Source organism: Pongo pygmaeus, chromosome 2 (assembly GCF_028885625.2).
Source record: "Pongo pygmaeus isolate AG05252 chromosome 2, NHGRI_mPonPyg2-v2.0_pri, whole genome shotgun sequence".
Taxonomy (NCBI): Eukaryota; Metazoa; Chordata; class Mammalia; order Primates; family Hominidae; genus Pongo; species Pongo pygmaeus.
In genome coordinates this window covers 199,733,509-199,757,571 of record NC_085930.1, presented here as the reverse complement: position 1 = coordinate 199,757,571, position 24,063 = coordinate 199,733,509, and the positions used below count along the sequence as shown (strand labels likewise).

At 38.5% G+C, this 24,063-nt stretch overlaps 1 protein-coding gene across 8 annotated transcripts in view; it reads right to left on the bottom strand.

Moving 5' to 3' along the window:
- Window positions 1–24,063, bottom strand: part of IL1RAP (interleukin 1 receptor accessory protein) — a 144,609-nt gene that overhangs the window by 110,759 nt on the left and 9,787 nt on the right. Inside the window, exons 2-3 of one of the 8 annotated variants that reach the window (XM_063662560.1) lie at window positions 20,918–21,022; window positions 266–402 (exon numbers count right to left, since the gene is read on the bottom strand). The exons of 3 other annotated variants lie outside the window; for them this stretch is intronic. The gene's annotated coding sequence lies outside the window, so the exon portion shown is untranslated. The remainder of the gene's footprint in view (window positions 1–265; window positions 403–20,917; window positions 21,023–24,063) is intronic. 4 more of the 8 variants (XM_063662562.1, XM_063662561.1, XM_054482608.2 and 1 more) reach the window with 4 other exon arrangements.

Below are 24,063 nucleotides of genomic sequence, written 5' to 3'. Positions count from 1 at the left end.
AGTTCCCCTCCTGTTCAGGTGCCCAGAAACCTCGGACAGGCCCCCCTTACTCCTTCAGACTCTGCAACACCCAGGGGCTCTTTATTCTCCATTACACAGAGAAATGGGCAGGACAAGTACTCTTTCCCAGTTCTGACTCTGGCATTAACAAGTGCTATAACATTGGCCATGTATTTTATTGTCCCTATGCCTCAGTTTCCACAACTAGTTTTATTAGGAAGAGCTAAAGTCAAGAGTTAAATTAGAACATTCACAGCAGACTTACAGTGCACCAGGCCAACACTTCGCCACCTGGGAGAAAGCACAGGGGTTTCAGTGCAGCCTTTACCTTCAGGTATTCTCAGTCTTTAGGAGAAAACAGCCTATTAGGCATCCTCACTGTTCCAATCCCCACTCTTGTCCCTGAAACACAAAGATAATATTCCAAGTTTTCCTGGGAACTCATATAAGCCAAAAAAGTAAGCTCTAAAGCAATATCATGTTTCTGTATCTAAAGTGTTAAAGAAAATCCCCTTATGAACTAACACTGAGGAGGTCTGTGTGAGTCTGTGTCCCTGTGGAGAAAATTCTATGGCTTCTTTCACTAATTTTTGGGCACCAGGATCATCCCGACAGATGGCAATGCGCACCCACCAGTCCCATAGTCTGGGCTGTGACCTCAGTCCACCAGATCACACGGCATGGAGGGAAGGGCGGAGGACTATGGCCAGAGTTCTTTTCATATGCATTGACATTTGGTAATTTTATTGAAAATAAAGTAACACCATGCAATTCCCCTTTCATCAGAATGAGAATGAGCTGGAATTTTATAGTGCTATTATCTACTGATCCATAAACCACTAAAGACTGAAGTAACCCTAATTTCAACAAGTATGCCTTATCTTTACCATACAGCTACTTACAAAAAACAGAACACTGGCCTCCCTCACAGAGAGGTGCTCAAGCAGTGCTTAATGTGAGGTTTTAAAATGCTTTGACAAGCATATTGAGCAGGAATGCAGAACGTATACTAAAAAAATATTGACAGAGGACAAGGGGGGCATTTTGTGGCCACATCCTAAGCTTTCAAGGGGCAATCTTCCCAATGCAAAGCTATTTCATGTAACTGGACATCTACTATGTGGAGCCCTTATGCTAAATGTTAATAGATGACACAGATTTTCATTGCCCCAGACATCCAGGAACTCACAACCTATAGAAATCTCCAATTTGCATGTGGCTCATTGTAACCTCATAGTTTAAAAGCCTATTATTTTAATTACCAATCCCTGGCTCTGTCCCCGTGGTACCTATGAAATATTGGGCCAGTTACTTAATCTCTTTGTGACTTACTTCTCCCATCTGCAAAATGGGGAGAATAATAATTTCTACTTCCTAGGATTGCTGAGGGGATTATATGAGTTATCGTATATAAAATACCTAAAAGTGTATTTGCTCTTATTATTTCTTTAACTCTACAAAGCTATGTAGCTGTGTTTGCTCATGCTGTTATTAAGTATACAAATCAGTCCAAGCAACATGCCAGCATCCTGTGGGGAAGGAATTACTTGCATTTTAATGTGGTAGAGAGTAGGAGTTGTGGGGAGAGAAAAGGGGTTTAGACTGAGGAGTGAGGGTGGAAAGAGTCCTTGGAGCTGGCACTACAGCTGGTCTCTGAGACAGGTAGCATTCGTGATGCAGCCATGCATAAGGGAGAAAGGCTCTGAGGGGAAAATTAAAACAAAACAAGCCATACTTTTTACCACTGATCTATAGAACAGAAAGGAAAACTTAACTGAAAACAATGCAAATCAGATGAATATTATCTTGCAGGTTCAAAGTCCCTTAAAACCCTGGGCTGAGAACAGCAATAGGAAATAGGAATTTATTCTGTGCATCATTTCGAGGATGTACACTGCATGGAGCTGCTAATCATACCAAAGCATAGTTACTACATTCTGTGTTAGGTGATTATAGGCATTAATAGGTCATCACCCAAGCAATGGGGCCATGAAAAGTATGTTCCATTATGACTACACAGGGAATGAAAGCCATTCCCATTAGCACAAAAATATTTTTAAAACACTCTGTCATTCACAAATTTTTTTTTTCACACATTTATACATTAAAACTTCACAACCTCGTAGGGATTCACACATATATACATACCCTAGCAGGAATTTCACACATATATACATTTCATCTCACAACCTAAAGAGATCTCCAGATCCTCAAGCTGCCAAGAATTTGTCATTTAATTTCAATCCCATTTTACAGAAGAACTATAGCTTCATGGATACTAAATAGTGGAGCCAGTGTTCAAACTCAAATACCTTGACACCAAATCTCATAATATTTCCATTGTATGTTCTTGTCATTGCCTTAAAAGTTTGTGTTAGAGAGCCACTGCAACACTATTTTCTACTGGAATCTGAATGTCTATCTTCTGCTTAGCAACAATCTCGGCATTTGTCACGTCCCACAGAAAATCCCATGTTGCTTCATGTCATTGATCTGTAGCTGTCTCCAATAAAAGGACGCGAATGCCTGCTGTGGCCCTGGGAATTTTAAATAAGAAGTCAATGAGAGATGCTGGTAAGTGGTTCTGTAATTGTCTAGGGGCAGATAAAAACCTTGGTGGAATAATAATCATATCAATATCCTGGCTACATGAATGATCCTGCAGTGAATTACAACAGGGTACTTCAACTCCAAAGCCTAGGGTGGCAGATCTGCATAATTACTCTCCCTCTGCAATAACCCTGCAGGGTCAGCAACATCGGCATTCTATGGCTGAAATTAATGTCTTATTATTTCAGTCCTCTTTGGTGTTTCTTTAGATTCAGGAAAATAATATCAGATGTAGCAGCTCTGTTAACACAGACAGGGTTGGAAAGGATCTCTAGGCTATGAAAAAATATTCACGTAAATCCTGGTAGGTAAATAGAGGATGGATACAATGCATAGTCCTGATAAATGTACCTACTTAATTCGAGTCTCCTGATATTTTTAAATTTCATTCTTAAATTATCTTAGACCCTCTGAAGGCCACATATTGATCCACATTGTTCAGCTTAGGCTTTTACTGGATGATTTTGAAAAGCTGTGTTTTAGTAATTCACCCTCAGTTTAGAGAAACATTAGGTTATTAACATTAGGTGAAAGAGGTTCAAAAGTAATCTTTTTCCACAGGACTTCTTTCAGGGCCTTTCAAGATGCTAATGCATGTTGTGAAACTAAGTTACTTAGTAATAATATACAGTGTTTCTCAAACCTAATTGACTTTAGTAATTCTTGTTTAGTAACATCTCCAGTCCTCAGGATCCTTGCCACAGTTTGGAAATGCTGAATGAAGTTCTTTCAGAAAAAAAGGGTGGAGGTGGAGTTTGACTGTGTAAGGACCCCAAACAGTAGACCAAGCTTTGAGGAATTCCTATGAATTCTCTCACTGGGTGTATTACTCCTACTGGAGGTAGTTTTAGAGTAAGGGTCATGAATTTTTAATTGGGAAAAAAGTAGGAAATTCAAATCAATTTTCTAATTTGCTAAACCATTTCTGTGGCAAACTGATGGAGGAACAATGGCATAATGACTAGCTAAAATGAGATGTAAGACATGCTGGTGGATTGAAGTATGATAATGCTATGCTCCACCAGTGTAGTTAATTGGAGTTGATTATAATTTCACTACTTCCAGAATTTTGGATTCTTAAAGACTGTTGCCAAATCAGAACATAAGACACCATACAGAAAAAGTCAGAAAACAGACGGGAGCCTTTATTTTTCCAATTATAAAAGGAGTAAGCACATATGAGACCCAGCAAATAACCCTTTCACCTGTGTGACCTTAATGTTAGAAAAATTAAAAGTGCTATTATTTTTAATTGTTCTGCTCTTTCTGAAAAAGGGAAGAAAATGCATGTATTTATTAGGGTGACCTAAAAACTAAGAGTTTTTGCATGTAAATATTCTTTCCATTCTCTAATATATAAAAAACAGCCTGAAATCTCCTTCTCTAAATCCAAAGGAAGAGATATTTACCACACTGCAAACAAGAAGGCTGTAAAAGCCTCAGGTAAGGGTTGGGTGCCATGGGAACACCTGTAAAGGCTGACTGATGACCAAGACCAAAGCAATTTTCTCACACATCATATCCTAGTGCTACTTCTCTGATGTCCTTCACTGACATTCTGAATCCTCCCACGATCTGGCAGCAAACTCTCTTTCCAACCCTTTGCTGTCCCACTACTTCTCACATATCAAGCACTCCCACCACGGGTACAAATACAGATATTGCTACAGATCACCCCATGCCTTCCTTCCCCTTTACTCATCTCTTCTGCCTGGGATGCCCTTCATCACCCTCTCCATGTGTACAAATACTACCTGTCCTTCAGGACATATTTCCGAAACCACTTCTTTCATGGAACCTCCCTGCTTCCCTCTGCCAGATGTAATTTCTACCTTCCTAAAATGTTAGCTATGCTTCCCATATAGTCTCAGTAATGTGCTTTGTTATCCTGTACTATTAATTAAGTGTGTATGTCTTCTCTCTTAAGACCTTTGCAGACAGGGTCCACTTCTGATTCATTTTTGGCTCCCAGGGTCTAGCATGAAGCCTGGCATATAGAAAACGCTCTGGATTATTGATTGACTGATTACATTCTTCTAAACAGAGTGATTCTACAGGCTGTTTCTCAATCCAGGAAAATACTATAATTCCTTTATGTGTTTTCTGCTCCTTCAGTCTCTCAACACTCATTTCTTTCTCAGATCATCATGGGTGGGGGTGATTTTTCCACTAAAACATGTCAGGCAAGGCGCATTCAACAGAATACCTTTGGATTGTCATCTGCCTTTGTCAGTGTAAGCCTTGGTTATGCTGCTTTATAATACACACATTTGCATTTACCATGTGTATGGTGACACTGAACAACAGAGTTGCTTAGTGAGCCCCCACCCAATGACCATCGAGGGAACAGCCTGGAATTACACCAAGAATTCTGTTTAATTTGGATTCATATGTCTGATTTAACATTATTGCAGCTCACCATTTTTTTTGGCTAGGGTGAACTCCCCTGAGCCTGTTGATGCTAGCCAAAAAAACAAAAAACCAATTACCTTAATCTTTGTGTATGTTACAGTGGATAACTCTAATTGCCATTTCTAACCCCCAAAAGCTTTCAGGAAGCAGTTCCATTTAGAAAGGAAGAGTTTTCTATGAAATAATATAACAGAAATTCCTTGACCTCTTTCAAATCACTACCCAAACTCTAAGATCTGGAGTTTTTAAACTGGAAGCATAATTTGGGTAAGAAGAGGAAACAATCAGGAATCAGAGGAAAGCCAAGAGAGCAGAGGTTTTAAGCAAAGACAGGAGTATGTGTGTAGAAGAGAGAACCCTAGAAAAATTAACCTTGAGAATAACATCTGTTCATTCACTCAACAAGTATTTTCCAAATTTCTACCATATGTTAAGTACGTTACTCAATTGAGATAATTCATGCTTTGACACTATACACAGTGCTTCTTTTCATGTCTTATTTTACTTCATATTCACACAACTTACTCAAAAAGGAATATAATTTTCCTGTCTTACAGATGATGAAATTAGGTGCAAAAAGGTGAAGTGTCTAACTCAAGATATCATGACAATCAAATAGCAAAACTTGATTTTAAATAAGGTTTTCTGACTGCAGCAGATTGTCTGCCCTGATTCTTTCACATCATTCTCCTTAATATCCATGAGTTTATAAAACAAAATATATGAAGTGTTCAATATTTCGTTTGCTGTGTCCAAAAGATCAATTAAGAAAGATAAAAATTCACTGGAGCAAGGGTTGTGAAAAATGCCAAATCTACATTAGTAAAATCCCTGAGTTACATGCAAAAAATCTTTCACTCGGAGGGTATTTTATTATCAGTTGGAAAGTAATGAAGTGGCACAAATGAGACATTTCTGGGGAACTACACAGACTTAAGTTATTTATAATCAGTGTGGCATCACTTGTATAAATGGGTGCACCACACTCAAGGTTTTAAAGTTGTTTTTCTCAGTCAATTTCCCAAGAAAACACCTTTATCTTTAAAATCCTGGGCAAACATAATTCTCCACTTCTCATCCAGAGACAGGATATTGAAATTTCATGGGCATTTTGAATAGGTTGGTTAAAGTGATAATGATGGTGGTTGCCAGGGGCTGAGGGGAGGACAGACTCAGAAGTTAATGTTTAAAGGTTACAGTTTCAGTACAAAATGTGAAAAATTCTGGGGATGAACAGTGGCAATAGTTGTGCAATGAAAATGTACTTAACTCCACAAAACAGCAGACTTAAAAATGGTTAAAATGGTAAATTTTATTACAATAAAAATACAGGTTAAAGAAATGCTAATGAATTTTCAAATCAGATTCCAACATGGAGGTGTACAATTTGTTACCACAAGGCCAAAGACAAAACTCAACTGAATCTCAAACTCAGAAAAAGTAAAACTTTAATTCTGAACTGCTTAGTTAAACGTAATGAAATAGGACCTATCTTCTGGCAGAATAAGCACAAATTAAAACTAAGAAGCATAATTCTTGTTGAAAATAAGGGAAAAGATTCTTCACCTTCTTTCTTTTTCTCAGAGCGTTTACTTTGGCCAACTTGCAATTATTGAGTACTTTTTGTACTCTTTGAAATGTATATCAAACCTTCTGAAGACTAAGCAAGGCCTTTTGTCAGCTTTGTGACCTAGAAGTGCCTTTTACCAGGAAGACCTGGAGGCCATCTCTTTGAAAAGTGAACATCACGGGAGATAGCACCCCTATCTCCCAGTTTCTATGGGAGAGTTGGACCCTAACTTTGGTAGATAGCACCCCTATCTCCCAGTTTCTGTGGGAGAGTTGGACCCTAACTTTGGTAGGCAACTTGCACCAAGTTAAAAAACTACCTCCTGTCATAAAGATATGAGAAGTTTGTTTTTCCTCTGGCCAAAACCAATCAGCTAACATGGATGGTCACCTCAATTACCAGGTGAAGTTAGGATGAGCTATGTGTGACAAATGGTGCTGTCAAGCTTACTTGAGGATAAGTTATTGTTTATCTTGAAAACATGTATGTAATGGGCTGTTTGGCTTCATAAAAGTGAGAGTTCTTTCTTTCTTTGCAATCTCTTTGTGGATTACCTGTGATGTACATCACATTCTGATTTAATGCTTGTTCAAGAATAAAAAATAAATTTGTTTTCTTTCTCTCTTACTTTTATAGAGAGAATTTCTCAGTTGGGAGATTTTTGTTTTAAACTTTATTTCCCCAACAGCTCCTAAACCTATAACCTCTATAATTTTCACTAAAGTAATATTAAAAAAATCAACACAGACACATGGAAAGACTAATTCCTGTTATTACAAACAGGTAGGAAAATCAGAAGAAAGAGCAAAATGAACTTCTTAGGAGGAAAAAAAATACAAAGTTGAAAATAATGAATAAGTATTGGTATCCATGAGAACAAATAAATGGTTCATTGCACAGCCAGGACAGGAAGAAATTTCCCTATAGACAGGTTCATAAAAAGGATTTTGTAAAATGACTTCCAAAAAGAGAATTATCTGCCTTTGAGCCTTTGAGGCTTTCAGCTTCAGAATGGACACTATACAAACATTCATCCACCAAAGAAAAAAACAGAAGGACAAAGGGAGGGAAAGGTAATAAGACACCTTGGGAAGGAGGGAAGAAGGCAGAGAGGACGGAAGAGAGAAGAGAGAGAGGGATATGTGAATGGGAAAAACAAGTAATGAGAATTCATCTAATCTGTCCCTCAGTGTTCTACCAACCTTGTCATTTTTGCATATCCAAGATGTCCTAGATCTCTCTAAACAAAAACTCTATGACAGTGTTTTCTCGTTATGTGGGAACATCTTACCTCCTTCATTTCATTGTAAGCAACTTAAGGTTTTAAGATGAAACAAGTAGCGTTATGTTTTGGTTCCTATAATTCATTTTTGTATTGTTCAAATGCCACAGGGAGAGCACAGAACCATAAAATATATTTAAAAAAATAGCCAAGAAAAGTAGAAAGAAGTATTTAAACAATGTCTTAATCTTAATAATCTAAAAGAAATGGATGTAACGGGCATTACATATTCAAGATCTGCTTTAATAACAGAAATAAAAATGGCAAGTCCCTACTAGGTTTGTTCTTATATATGTCAAAAAAAACACCCGTTAGGTTATTTTTTATATTTTATCTTCATTTTATTTTATTTATAATTATATATTTCATTTGATTTTTATTTTTAATTTATCCTTATTTATTTTATTTTTATGTATTTATACACATTGTAATTTTATTAATTATACACAACATTTTGTGAAGGATCAGGAATATCACGAGTTATATGATACAGGTGTTTTAAGTATTGGAATGCGAGTAGAATAACTAAGAAAACTGCAAAAGAAATATGTACAGATGAGAGGAGAAGGCAAAAGTGACACTAAGAAAAACAGCAATACCAGGGGAAGTGGGGAAGATGGAGATACTTGGAGAACAAATCTGAATATAAGTCTGTTACAATCTGTACCACAAGATAGAAAAGCTTTTTTGAAATTATGAAGCTTTTCCTTGTCAAATTTTACAAAAGGAAATATAATAAACTAAAACAGTGTTATTTTCCTAAGTTCAGATGCACTAAATTCTGATTCTGGATCTTACTCTGACCTTGTGATCAGGCTTCCAATTCTTGAACAAATATACAATTGTCACAGATACACAGATATAGTCCTATTCACCAAATATTAATACAAAGTATTTCCCTATGCTTTAAATACAATCCCCTGGACAATGAACTCACCTGAGCTTCTGAAAGCTCTAATCCTCCACATCACTGTAACTCTTTCTCAAAGAGGTGAGAGGAGGAAAGAGATTTGATAAGGTGGTAAGTCTCTTTATTAGTCTATTCTTACACTGCTAATAAAGACATATCCAAAACTGGGTAATTTTTACAGGAAAGAGGTTTAATTGACTCACAGATCAGCATGGCTGGGGAGGCTTCAAGAAACTTACAATCATGGAGAAAGGGAAAGCAAGCATGTCCTTCTTCACATGGTGGTAGGAAGAAGTACTGAGCAAAACAGGGGAAAGCCCCTTATAAAGCCATCAGATCTCGTGAGTACTCACTTGCTATCACAAGAAAAGCATCATGGGGGTAACCGTCCCCATGATTCAGTTACCTCCCACTGGGTCCCTCCCATGACACATGGGGATTATGGGAACTACAAGATGAGATTTAGGTGGGATACAGCCAAACCATATCAGTCCCTTTGTACTAGGGTCTATAAAACCCAACCACAGCAATGATGGAAACCAGACAATCTGAAAGACATCGTGCTGACAAGAATCATGGAAATACCCTGTATTTGTTTTTTCCCTCAAACGCCCCTCTTCATTGAAAATGCAAGCTTTTATTCAACAACACACAGTTAAGAGCTCCTGTTGTGTGCAAAGCATTCCATCCTGCCTTGCAGATGAATGCTGAAGATACAGTCTGTGATCACAAGACAGATTCTATCAGGACCCACTAACACAAAAGCAACCAAGTGAAGGCAAAGTTGGATATCTGCTCTAAGACAGTGCTTCTCAAATGGTAGCATGCATAAGGAGAATCTGGAAAACTGGGTAAAATGGAGAGTCACACATTCCATAAGTCTAGGACAAGACTCAAGATTCTGCATTTCTAGTCAACCCCCAGAGGCTGCTATTGCTGCTGCTCCTCAGACCATACGTTGAGAAGCAACAGTGTAAGGCATAAAGTGTAAATAAAGGGCTGTGGATGCTAAGTGAGCAGTGATTCTTGCTAGCTAATAGTGGTAGGGAGGGTTCATGGGGAAGATCTTGCATCTAAACAGGAAGAGGAACAAAGGTGTGTGTTTCTGTGTGGGTAGGTAGAGACCAGAAAGAATCACAGAGACAGTGCGGAGCAAAGAGAAAAGAAGGGAGGAAAAGAGAAGGTATTCCAAAAAGCAAAAATAATTTGAGTAGAGTTCTCAAAACAGAGAAGTACATGAGATATTTAGAGTAAAACAAGAAATCTAGTAAGACTAAGTATAACCTGCAGGTGAGAAAACAGGCCTAGAATGATATGCCATAGAGAAATTATATACATCTTATGTAGATTTAACCCTATATTTTGGAGGGCAGGGGGTATCTGATCACCAAAAAGATAGGCACACTTCAGCTGTAAAAATTAATGATGTAGAATAAAAGATCTTGAAATTCTAAAGTTATTCATATTCTACATTTTGTCATGTATTACTAAATGCTCATTATTAGTCTTCAATATAATTGTCTTTCTGTAAATTATAGCCCATCTTCAAATGAATACCTTCCTTCAAATGAGACTGTGTAAGATCAAAAAAAAAAATATATGGCCTGTTCCCACGCTCCTTAAAGTGTTCACCATTCAGCAGCCTAAAATTAAGCAGTGGCTTAGTGGAATCACAAATCATTTGTATTTACTGTCAAAAGCTGCTAATTTCCCAAAATGTTTCATAATGTAATATCCTGAAAAAGGAAACCAAACCAAGCTATAAGAGTGCATAGGTTTTCGTACAGCTGCCTGCATGTAAAGGAATAGATCTGAGTCAATGCTGTGTGGCAAGAAACAGAGAGGACTCACAGGATGCCTAGGAAACTCAAGCAGGTTGCCAAACTCTAACTGGCAAGTTCACTGCCTCCCTGCCAACATTATTAATAATAAAAAAAAGAAGAGAAAAGGTATCTAAAGTAAAGCATCTAATAAATTCTCTATCACTTCTTGTTTCTGTTTCTGTCCAAATCAGTAAAATCTTTAAATATCACATTATCACTCTTTGAGATAGGCTACGAGTCTCACTTAGTAAGAGGTTCCAAGTTAATTTTTTAAATAAGTAAATGTCTAAAAGTTAAAAAAAATCTATATTAGGTAGGAAGTGAAAACACTGTGGCCCCTTCTCCTCTCCGTTTGGCATTCATCCAGTCTCTCTCTTAATATAACCATATATAACTACTAGACGCAGACTCTTTCATTTTTTCACATATAACTGTTTTTCTTTTTACAAAAATTGAATCATATGTGTATATAAAAGTTGCTTATTTTATTTAGTAATGTGTCTTTCACATTTTTTCCAGATTAGCTTATGTAATTACATTTCTTTTTGTTTGTTTTTTAAATTATACCTTATTAGGCAAAGCATCAACCATGGTTGTCACCCTAATTCACACTTACGTAGCATTATGATCTATTATACATCATTTTTAATGGCTAAATATGATTACATTGTCTAGCTTATGATAGTGTATTTAACCATGTCCCTATGGATGGCATTTTGATTATTTGCAAAAAACTGTCATTTTCAACCACATTTAGGCTTATGGTAATTTTCTTCAGGATTACTTAAAAATAATTGGGGTCCCTAGCATCTACCCAGAAGATCATAGTAAAAATACAAAATGAGTCTATTGGCCAGTGAAAACATCCAAAGAGGAGAAAAGTGAGACCCACAAAATCAGAGGCATGCAGTCATACCCCAACAGCTGGTAACTCAATTACTAGACAGTGTCAATTATCAAGTAAATACCAGTAGCCAACAGCTAGACAAACCAGAGCTGCAAACGGTAACTAAGATGCATCAACTTAAAAAAAAAAAATTGTTTTAAAGAATCAACTTTATTTATAGTACAGATCTTCAGATAACAACAACTTGGTTATCTGAGTCCTTATGCCTAGGCAGAGAAGAAGTCATAAACTTGCATGAAGGACAAATGGCTTTTATAAGGAGGCATGTTGATGGCAGGTGCGAAAGTTGAGCTACTAACACCTAACAAGAAAAGAAACCCAACAAGCAAAAACTAGTAATATGGGGGTCTGGGGCCATTTCATGTTAGAGTCTTATGTATTTCAGTAGGTTCTGGGAACATCATTATGCACAGTGAAAAATAATTCATGTTCAAAATCACAGCCCTGAATTGTTAATGAAAGTATAATTTCTCAGGATATGTGCTATATGATAGCAGTGTAGTATGGAACACACCTGAGAAAGACAACCTATCAAAACAGTTAAAACAAGATCCTTGACCATAGGAGACCTGAGGAAGACTTTGGGCCAAACACAGCACTTAATAGACAGAAAAACAAAAGCACAAAGGTAGCATGATTGATCCAACGTCAGTGGGTTTTTGGAAATAATCTGAGCTATTAAGTCAGGATACATGAATCTTATGCCACCGTGTTTGTGGCTGCTCCACAATTACAAAATTGGTCATTACAAACTGAAACGTGAGCTAGAAGACACTCATTGTTTAGCATTCTCAGAGAACTGAAGATTTACCTTAAGAAATATTGTGATCAGAAATGTGAATGTACGTGGCCCTGGTGGGGAGCTGAGAGTGAGTTATAAGTCATAGTTAATTGTTGTTGTTGTTTGGAGGAGGTGGATCTTCTAAAACCCAAGAGAAAAAAAATAGCATTAATTGTTGGCCAGGAATAGAGCTGTACAAAGAACTTATGTTTAACACGTGGATAATAGGGAAACTAAGTCACACACATATGCAAAACTAGCAAATCTCCTTGCTTCTGTTTGGCTGACCACTAAACTCTATTGTTTTGAATCAACTAACTTTCAAAACATAGCTTGATGGTTTCTGTAAGTGTTCATCATTGCTAAATAAACGGAGTAGGCAGTGTACTTGAAAGCACATTGCACAAGCAGGCAGGAGACTTGAGTTCAAGTTTCAGTGTACCTCCAGAACAAAGGCCTCAGGGTTGATATGTAAAATGAGTAAACTGAATGTGATAGCATCTTTAAGATTCCTCAGGACTACTATTCATGTTTCTAGTCAGCTCTTAGCAAATAGAAATTAGGCAAATACAGGAAATCCATATACCCTGCAATACACAGTACAGACTAAGATTCCTATATTTGGGACCTTTGTTGCTACAAAGGCTCTCTGAGACATACTTTAAACAGAGGATTCTTACTTTCCTAAGCCCCACACTTCACTTTGCTGGTTTTCTTTTCTTTCTTCTTTTTTTTTTATTCTCTTACACTTTATCTTCTTATTCAGATGACATCTAGAAAATCAGAAAGGACCTCAGAAGTCAATAATGTTATTTGGGACACTATTTGGGAAGTAGAAGCCCAGGAAGGAGAGGTGACTTTCATGAGGTCAATAACTCACTAGTGGAAATGTGAAAAGATGGCTTTTGATTCCCAGTTCAGGCCTGTCTACCAACTCTGAAAACTACTAAGAAATATAACTGCCCCCTAAAAATAACATACCATTTGTATCCAGGAAAAAGAGTCATGTCTGAACAGGCAATGGTCCTATATCAAAAGAAGACAGCTACTTGGGCCCAGAAGCAATGATCAGGCTGCAAAAGGAGCTGAAGTTGCTGTTCTTTTCCCATGACTTTGTGAAGATTTATGGTGTACATGGGAAATGTTGGCCCAAGGTCCTATAGGTAGCACTGGATCGGATCTCTAAGGACTCCCTACAGCTATGAAGTTCTTAACATCTTTATTTCCTGGGAACAGCTGGACTGACCTGACTTAAAATATCTGGTGAGTTTCTGAAGCTTTTCTATAAGGAATGAAACTTCCTAGTTTGAAATATCCAAACATGATAGATTTGAGCGAAGCATACTGAGCTGTAACATTACATTAAAAAAAAAAAAAATGAAGTGGGTTGGAGATTATGGAAGTCTCTGTAAATCCTGAGGGGAAAGATCATCTTATTTAAATACTGTCCATTCTTAGTTGCAGCACTGATCGGTAGGACCCACTGCCAGTTTTTGTATCTTTCTTTTTATTCTTTCAAATCAAAGCTGTTAATCAGCTGCTGGAGACTTCCTAGCATTGCAACACTCTTTCCTTCAAGAACCAGAGAACTGTCTCAATCCTGACATTAAATCAAAGGATTATCATATTTGACTAGCAGAGCTTTCAGATGAGTAGTAAGCCAATTAATAGAAAAAAAAAAAGGAGTTTTTCACTCCTGACATCCTGGCCTGCAAGCAGCTTTCCTTTGAAACGGCAAGAAGAAATGGCTCTCAAAGATACTTTCTCATATGCTGCCAACTGCAAAGGGAGTATTTTTCAGGAGATGCTTGTCTGGTCTGACTCGGACTTGTTTCAGGGTGTGTCATCATTCCTCTAAGAGGTTTGGCCTGGGCAAGACTGCATTCATTAGGAATTATTTCAAAAATCCAGAGCTGGCAGCCAGTGGGAGGTTTTTCTACACGGATGTGCACCTCCCACGTGCTCTGGTCACAGACACGACTGGGCTGGTAAAAGGGCCTGACGGAACCGTGCCAGGCCCAGACACAAGTCTTCCATTCTGACACGGAGTGCTGCCAAGTGGGAAGGAACCACATCCTTCCTCATCCTAAGTCCCCTTCTTAAATCGAGTAGTTGTTCAGACAGGGGAAGCACAGGGGGGAGGGAGGAGGAGACATCACTAGTTGGTGTTAATTATAACAAGGGGAAACCTTTATTCCCAATATAAAGTTTCTAAGTGAATTCAAGACAGAATCTCAAGGCCGGAAAGTCCTTTAAATGTCATTTTGATTCAAACTCCTTTTTCCAACACTCAAATCTCCCTGTGACATCCTTGCCAACTAGATGTCTAGGCCCTCTTTAATATCTCTAGTGATGGTGAACTCATTACTAATTTAGTTTTCATATGGCCCTAATTGTAATAAATGTCTCTTTATGTTGAGCTGGACCCAAATCCCTTGTCATGTCAACCTACTTATCCTGGATGAAGTCTTTCGAGCCATGTTGGGCCTACGCTTCCCTCTTTCACAGACACCTATGGGCATTCAATACAGCAGTTCCAGTATCTCAAAGCAGCATTTCCATCACTTCATGGAACCTACTTTCAAAACTAGGAGACTAGGGGTTTTCAAAAGTATTTGTTCCTTTACTCCCCTCTCCAGCCCTCAAAGTGAGAAAAACATACTGAGGAAATGAGAATGTCATTAAAACAGAAGGAACTATCATCAATTAATTAAGGCATCTCCCATGCTGCCTGAGCCGAAAAAGGAAATTGAAAAAGGAGAAAAGGAAGCAACAAGACGCCAGAAACGCAAATGGGCTGGCTCAGTCCAAGCTGAGCTTCTAGGGAATTGTCAGACACATCAGAGTACTAACTAAACACCTGTTATAAGATGTTCAGCTGTACGTGTAAGCAAACTGGAGAAGGGTTCAGGTCCTTCTCCACAGCTGTACAAGCTACTTAACCACACTGGGTCTCAATTTCCTTATTGGTGACAGGGTCAGTAAAGCACCTCACATGGAATTAGATAAGGTGATTATCCCAGCACTTTGGGAGGCCGAGGCGGGCATATCATGAGGTCAGGAGATCGAGAACATCCTGGCAAACACGGTGAAACCCCGTCTCTACTAAAAATACAAAAAATTAGCAGGGCGTGGTGGCGGGCGCCTGTAGTCCCAGCTACTCGGGAGGCTGAGGCAGGAGAATGGCGTAAACCCAGGAGGCGAAGCTTGCAGTGAGCCGAGATCGTGCCACTGCACTCCAGCCTGGGTGATAGAGCAAGACTCCATCTCAAAAAAAAAAAAAAAAAAAAAAAAAAAAAAAAGATGATTATATGAGGTAATTTTGTAAAGCACCTGGCACACAGTAAGCACTTCAACTTGTTAGCTATTATCCTTTTTTCCCCTCATTACTAGAAGACTTGCCTTTGACTCTCTCAAACTTTCCCTACATACTGTACCAAATACTAGGAAGCAGAAAACCCACATATCTGGTAGAGAACAATTAGGCCAAAACTCATGTGTGAGAACCAAGACAAGAGAAGCAGCATGATACCAGAAAGTACACTATGCCAGAACTAGAAAGCCAGTTACAGGTAGGTTTGGCTGACTTTATAAACACAGCATATTCCTCTGAGGCCTTTCTGCAAAGCCGGAGGTTTAGCCTCTTTGGCCCCAGCAATCTAGTATTCTTTGAGAACGATTACACGTACTCCATTTAATGGCAGCTGCGAAAGCTTGATTTCTATATGCCTCCTTCTGTTCCCCTAAGTCCGTGTCTCAATATCATTAACTTCAAAAAGCCTAGATTCCCCATGCAAGAAGCTGGGGTAGTCACCCGATTTCATGTGCCCTAGGGATCTCTTTAGGGGGGCAAAACCCTGCAAGGGTGCATTGAATGGAGGATATATTATGGATTCTTAATTCACTTGCTGCTGGCTGTTGAAATCTTAGGTGATACAGCACTGACTGTAAGTGTGTGTTTTAAATAAGTCAAGACAAGTGAGTAAGTTCAGCTGTGTCTCGACAAGTAGGAAGCCAAGAGATATGGTTGGTTTTTAAACATTCAGGAGTACGTGCCAGGAAGTGCTGACAGGGAAGACTTATGGAATGACCTAATTCAAAGATGTGTAGATTTCCTGAGGGTGTTAAGGTATCCACTCAGGTATGCTTTTGTAAAGAATCCTTTCCTCTTTACCCTGTGTTTGGTGTTCTGTGCTTTGAGGAAAGGCAGTAAAAATACTTCAGGAAAGTGAGGAAACAGAACAGCTGAAATTGTAACACCTGGGTTACAAAAAGCCTGTTCTTTGGGTGGAAAGAGATCTTTAAAGTGAGAATGTCCAAAAACTATGGATGGATTTTTTAAAATTATTATTATTATTATTACAGACAGGTTCTTGCTCTGTTGGTCAGGCTACAGTACGGTGGCACAGTCCAGACTCACTGTAACCTCAGACTTCCAGGCTCAAGGGACCCTCCCACCTCAGTTCCCCAAAGTGCTAAGATCACAGGTGTGAGCCACGGCGCCCAGCCATGAATGGGTTTAGAACAAGGACACAACATGAACAAAGATATGTCCCAAGATTATCAGGCAGTGGTGCACAGAGTGAAATGGAAAGGTGAGCAACAGAATGGTGCCCTCTGAATATATAGAACGCCAATGAGCTCTTGAATCATCAGGGGCTAAGTGGCCACTTGATGGTCATCTTAACCTCTGAGCTTCAGTTTTTTCACTTGTAATGATTCAGATAAAACTGACCTTGCAGAGCTGTTATCAAATCAAATGAGATCATGAACATGTAAGTGGTTTGTAAATTGTTGGGCACTTGCATACACACAAGGGAATACTGTTGTTACCACTCAGTAAAGCCCCGAAGTCTTAATTTACTACGTAATAAGTATTTGTTTTTATAGGATCTCTCCTCTCAAAATGATACTGACATGATTGCATAAGCCAATTTCATTTAAGCCGATGTTCTAATTGCATATACACTTCTCCTTGTTCTTCACCTACTAGAAGCAAACTTATGAGGGAGTTTTTAAGAAGAGTTATCTAGGCATACCATAAGGGCACTGGAGTTGACAATAGTAGCCATAGGTGAAATCACTTTGGCTTGTAATGTACACTAGCATTTTTAATTCCCAGAATGGTCCAGAACATCTTATGATGACTCTGGGTCACCTCCTTAAGTGAGAACAGAAGAAAGTTCTGGGAATGCAAATTTTCCACCTTGATTATTATAATCGAATCCTCATTAATTGCCCCACTTATTCCCTAAGCCAGATCTAAAATACAGATCTGATAATGCCCTGCCCTTACTCAAGAATATTCAGTGTGTCTCCGTGTCTTATAGGATTAAGTATGAATTTCTTAACAGAGCATTTAAGGTCCCCAAAAAATAGTGCCTCCTTGTATTCAATGATGATGTATTCACACATCATCTCCCGGTCAAACTGGGCTCTCTCCAGGGAAAGTTCCTGTTTCCCTCCTTCACTTTATGTTTTCATTATCTTCCCTCTCTCTAAGACAAAAGTCACTTCTGTTTCCTAACTGTGCAAAAATAGTTAAACTGGAATTATGTTTCCTAGAATTCCTTACTCTCTATGGTTCCAAGTTAGGGCTGTCCAAATAGAGAACTTTATTCAGAGGGTCTGTCTAGGCTTCTAGGTAGTACTGAAGCTCACACACGTTGTTGCTGATCACTGGCTCACCTCCCAGATGGGGAAGTAGCCATGCCCACTGCTCTTTCTTTTTCTTTTCTTTCTTTTTTTTTTTGAGTCGGAGTCTCGCTCTGTCGCCCAGGCTGGAGTGCAATGGCACTGCCATCTTCAGCTCACTGCAACCTCCACCTCCCAGATTCAAGCAATTCTCCTGCCTCAGCCTCCCGAATAGCTGGAATTACAGGTGACTGCCACCACACCCGGCTAATTTTTTTTTTTTTTTTTTTTGAGACAGTCTCGCTCTGTCACCAGGCTGGAGTGCAGTGGCGCGATCTCGGCTCACTGCAACCTCCGCCTGCCGGGTTCAAGTGATTCTCCTGCCTCAGCCTCCCAAGGAGCTGGGAGTACAGGCATGCACCACCATGCCCAGCTAATTTTTGTATTTTTAGTAGAGATGGGGTTTCACCAGGTTGGCCAGATGGTCTTGATCTCTTGACCTCGTGATCTGCCCGCCTCGGCCTCCCAAAGTCCTGGGATTACAGGCGTGAGCCACTGCGCCCGGCCATTTCTGTATTTTTAGTAGAGAAGGGGTTTCACCATGTTGGCCAGGCTGGTCTCTTGACCAGGCTGGTCTCGAACTCCTGACTTCATGATCCACCCGCCTCGGCCCTCCCAAAGTGCCGGGATTACAGGCTGAGCCACTGAGCCTGGCTGCCCACTGCTCTTTCAATTCCTGCCAGATCTTCCCTTTAAACTCCTCCAAGTCTGAAGCCAGGCAGATGTGAAATTCCATGTTCTACAGTCTCTTCTGTAGAACATCTATATAATCAAACTAGAGACTCAGGGGCTCCAATCTGTCCTCTTCCACGTCACATCCAGATTTCATTTCTGACTGTCTGCCTACCACAGGCAGAGGCAACAGCCTTCAACAGACTTCCTAACCAGGGCCTTCTCAGGATTTCTTAACTGTTCTCTCATCTCCCAAATATCCTGCCCCAGGCCTTCAGTTGCCCAGTTTCTCCCACAATTGTAGCTCTCTCTGATAAGTCGCACAATCCATATCATTCACTCACCCCTGGTCAGACCATAATTCATTTACCACTTCTCCTTACTCTTCTGTCTGTCCAACCTGTCCATCACTTCAAGATTCACTTTAAATACAACTTCCTTATAAAGCCCTTCCTGTTACACAATTGTCTTTCCTCTGAAATACCGAAATGTTTTATTACCTTATGTATCTTTTCAAAGTACATTATGTATTCTCATACTATTTGAAATACTGTATAAATTGTATTATAAACCCCTGTGTATGTTTCATCTTTCAGTTGTGTTTGTGTATTTGCTTTTTTAATTCTCTATATCTCACCAGTGTCTTGCCTAGAGAAGTTTCTCAGAAAATGCTTATTGTCTAGAAGAGTAAATGAATTATCACTACCAAGACTCCCTTTTTATTAACACAGGCAACTGAAACCCAGTGTTAGTATGTGTGCTATCACCTCACTTATATGAAGACTGTTTCTATAGCAGCCACAACTTTTAACTTCCTTACCTTGGAAAAGAGTCTCTCTAGTCCACATTCAAAGCTATGTATTCTTATTATATGCCCGGTCCAACAAATTCATTACCCAGCTCCCTAGTCTACAGTAAAGTAGAAACTGTTAATCTTATGGGGAATGGAGAGCCAGATATGCCGAAAGCAATGAGAATTAGCAGACAATAAGAGAGAGAAAGGCCAGCGAATTTATGAAAATCAGACTACACAAATTTAACAGTATATCAGTCTGAGACCATTTAGTATACAAGTAAATGATCTCACCTCAATAAATTCCAAAGGAATTATAGTCCACTCCAATTAGCTGTCCTGCATAACTAAGATTAAGTAATGCTCCATATTTTAGAATAATCTCCTTCTGCAATTATTCTTAAAGCAAACATTTAAGAAGAAAGGTATATATTGAAACTTGCCATTTAAAAAAATCCTGCAGCAATTCCCATTCTCAGAGAGAGAAAGATGAAAAAGGAGATGCATTTATTTGCTCATGCATTCATTCAGCAAATATATAGCGAGTGCCAATTATGAATCAGGCACCATTCTCGTGTGTGTGTGTGTATGTGTGTGTGTGTGTGTGTGTATGTGTGTGTGTGTAGACCTTTCCTTAAAATAATTTATCAAATAGTGTCAGGAACATCGAAACATCTGAACTTTACTTGGAAAAAAAAATGTAGAGGGATAAAAGTTACACCTTTTAAACATCCCATAACAAGAACAAAAGCAAAAAAAAAAAACATAAATAAGCACCATATTGGTTCCCTACAAAGAAACAAACAAATGTAATCCACAAAATAGAACTCAGCTCATTGTTACCAGCTTCTTCCAGGTCAAAGTAAACTGTCAACTGGAATGAAACTTCCTGCCTTCCACATGCAACCTTTGCCTTATTTCTCTGCCAAATGTGTCTTCACTACAGGGGAGGTCCCTGGAGACTCCAAAGGTGTTGCAAAGCTGCAAAATTTGCTTTCAAAGAAAAATGTGGCAAAACACAAGAAATATTTGATTTTATCACCACAGCCCCGCAAAACACACATAGAAGCAAGCATGTCAAGCATGTCACTTTTTATTTTTATTTTTTAGTTGTAAATTTGGTTTACGACTAAAATTTGTATATGGCTGCAGTAAGGATTGAATGAGATAATGAAACTAAAACATTCAGCACAGCTCCTGGCACACAAGAGGCACAGGATCAATATTAGGTCCTAAACCTCCAGCAAGTTCTGTAAATTAACCTCATTAAGTGTTATCTGGGGCAAAACTTTAGCCTTATGCTGTTTTATCCTTGTCACCCAAAATGCTCTGGGATCATCGCTGGAATACAAAGTAACTTTCCAGCAAGGTAGATCCAGGCTAGGGAGATAGATAGGCAAGGTTGGAAGTGCTGCCTTTAGCTATGTCAGATGTATGAGGAAAAAACAGTGGTCACACAGCACCTTTTGCTCTCATGTTGTTCTCCAGAACTGGACTTCCTTCCTATAAGAGGGCCTTTCAGAATCCACACTGCATGCCCTGCTGAGGGCAGGGTGCCAGAATGAGCCCTGGAACAAAATTAACAGCACTGATTATATGATTGAATCTTTGGCTTTGATTCTTAAAAGAAAGTTAATAAAACAAGCACAACTAAACAACTGCCTGGTACGTAATTATAATCATGTTTGAGGAGGTTATTTTAGTTCAAAAAATAATAAAAACAGTTCAGATAGACTTAGCTCTAATTATGTTCCAGTAACTGTGCTAAGTGCTTTACATGCACACTTCATGTAATCCTCACAACAGCCCTAAATTTGTGCCAACAACATAGATGAAGAAACAGGTTTAGAGACTTTAGCAATTTTACCATATCACAGAGGTAGTGAGTACCTTCTGCCTACCTAGGTTGTCTCAGTCTAAAACCCACGTTTTTATCACTATTTGCTAATGAAATGATACAACTTGAAAGAATAGGTCACAGATTAATTCACTGATTCAATACACTTATTGAACTATTCCTTCATATAAGGCACCACAAAGTAAGTGGGACAAATAGAGGTGAATAAATGTGCAGGTTTACTATTTACAATCAAACAGCAGAATAGTATAATGATTAAGCTTGCTCAATTTCCAATATTGACTCTACCACTGATCAACTCTATGACTCCGGGTCTCAGTTTTGTCTCGTGTAAAATGGTGATTATAACTTCACCTGCCACATACGGTTATTCCGAGACTTCAAAAAGAAATTATTTATAGAAAATTTGAAATAGAGTCTGGCATATGTTATCAAGCTATTTTAAACTCATATCATGAAGAGGCATGTATGAGATTATATGTGCATGGGCCCAGTAAACACATCACAGAAGAGATGACCTGTAAGCTACTTCTTGAAGAGTTAGGTACCATTTAAATTTGTAGAGTCAGAAAGAAGAAATTGATCTTGTATGGAATTTAATTTGCCTTTCACATGCTTACTCTTCACTACAACAGATTTCAGAAACTGGTAGCTGAAGTTTCATAAGGAAATAGCTCTAGGTTCAATGTTTTGGGGAATTGATTACATAAAACACCTACACAAGAACTGTAAAATTTCCAGCTGAATTGAATTGAGCAATAGTGCATACATTTCCATCCATTACTTAATGCATTTGGAAATAAGAATGGTATCATTTGAGAAAAAGCAAAGCCACATATACATATATAGGTTTTCCCTATTTTAGCTGGGTTTTTGTTTTCCCCTTTACAATGTTCTAATGGGAACGAGAGGCTATGAATGAAACATCAATGAAACCAAATTGTCTTTCTCATCTGTTCATAACAGCCTACATGATGAAATCAGAGCAGTTGGTCTTCTCATCTTATAAATAAGTTCTTCCATTTTCCTTCACTTTCTGTTCAAGGCTCTAAATACCTTTGACCTGGTCATCATCCTGCTTCTGTCTTTTCAGTGACTTCCTGCTACACTTTGCATAAAATCCAAACTCCTCACCATAGCCTGCAAGACCAGTCTGACCCAGCCCTTGCCTATCTTAGAATCTTATTTCTAGCTCTTCACTGCCTCTTACTTGGCCCATCACCTCAGTGACGACCTCAGGCCTATCCTGGGTCCTTCTCAGGCTTTTGTCTTAGTTCAAATGTCAGTTTCTCGGAGATCACTTCTCTGACTACTGTACTTAAAAACTGTCCCTCTTCTACGTCCCTCCAAAGTTGGTTGCTGTTTTAATCTTAGCTTTTCATTTCTTGTCCTGAAATCACTTCTATTTCTTCTGTTTGTCTGTTGTCTCTTTACTCATGTGTACATATTTTCGTCTTTCTCCCTATCGCTATAGCAACCTAACAAGTAAACACTTCAACACCTCTGTTTCCTCAGGTAGCTTTGAAAAACTCCTAAATATATAGATAAATAGACACTTATACTTATTTTTACATACACATATATACATGTACACATGCATATATATGTACATAGACATAAATTATTACTTCAATATTTAAATATATACTCAACACTCCAAATATACACACGTATACTTATATATACATATATATGTATGTGTGTAAGTGTGTATATATGTGTGTATATGCTCATATATGTATGTCAAATTTTATTTCAAAATTACATGTATAATTTACTGTCATCCAGTTCTATCTCTTTCTACTTCTTGGGGACAAATAATCACACTAACATCTATCCATATACTTATTTATGTATCATTGCCTCCTTATTGGCCATTTGCTATTTGCTAGAAACTATTCTAGACACTCGGGATACAGCAATAAGCAAATCAAGTGTCTCTGTCCTTGGGGACTTTACATCGGAGGTGAAATAAAAAATAAGAAATGAGGAAAGGTTTTCCTATTCAATAAGTAATGCTGGGGTAACTGGCTAGCCATATGAAGAAGATTGATATTGAACCCCTTCCTTACACCATACATAAAAATTAACTCAAGATGGATTAAAGACTTAAAACCCTGGAAGACAACCTAGGCAATGCCATTCTGGACATAGGAATGGGCAAAGATTTTTCATAATGAAGACACGAAAAGCAGTTGCAACAAAAGCAAATATTGACAAATAGGATCTAATTAAAGAGCTTGTGCACAACAAAAGAAATGATCAGCAGAGCAAACAGGAAACCTACAAAATGGGGGAAAAATTTTGCAAACTATGCATCTGACAAAGGTCTAATATCCAGCATCTAGAAGGAACTTAAACAAATTTACAAGAAAAAAAAAACCGATTTAAAAAAAATGAGCAAAGGACATGAACAGATACTTTTCAAAAGACATACATGAAACCAGCAGGCATATGAATAAAACATCACTAATCATTAGAGAAATGCAAATCAAAACTACAATGAGATACCATCTCACACCAGTCACAATGGCTACTATTAAAAAGTCAGAAAATAACAGATGCTGGCAAGGTTGCAGAGAAAAAGGAACACTATACAGTTCAGTTCAACTATACAGTTGAACAGATCAGTTCAACCATTGTGGAAGACAGTGTGGCAATTCCTCAAAGACCTACAAAGAGAAATACCACTCAACCCAGCAATCTCATTACTGGGTATACACCCAAAGGAATATAAATTATTCTATTATA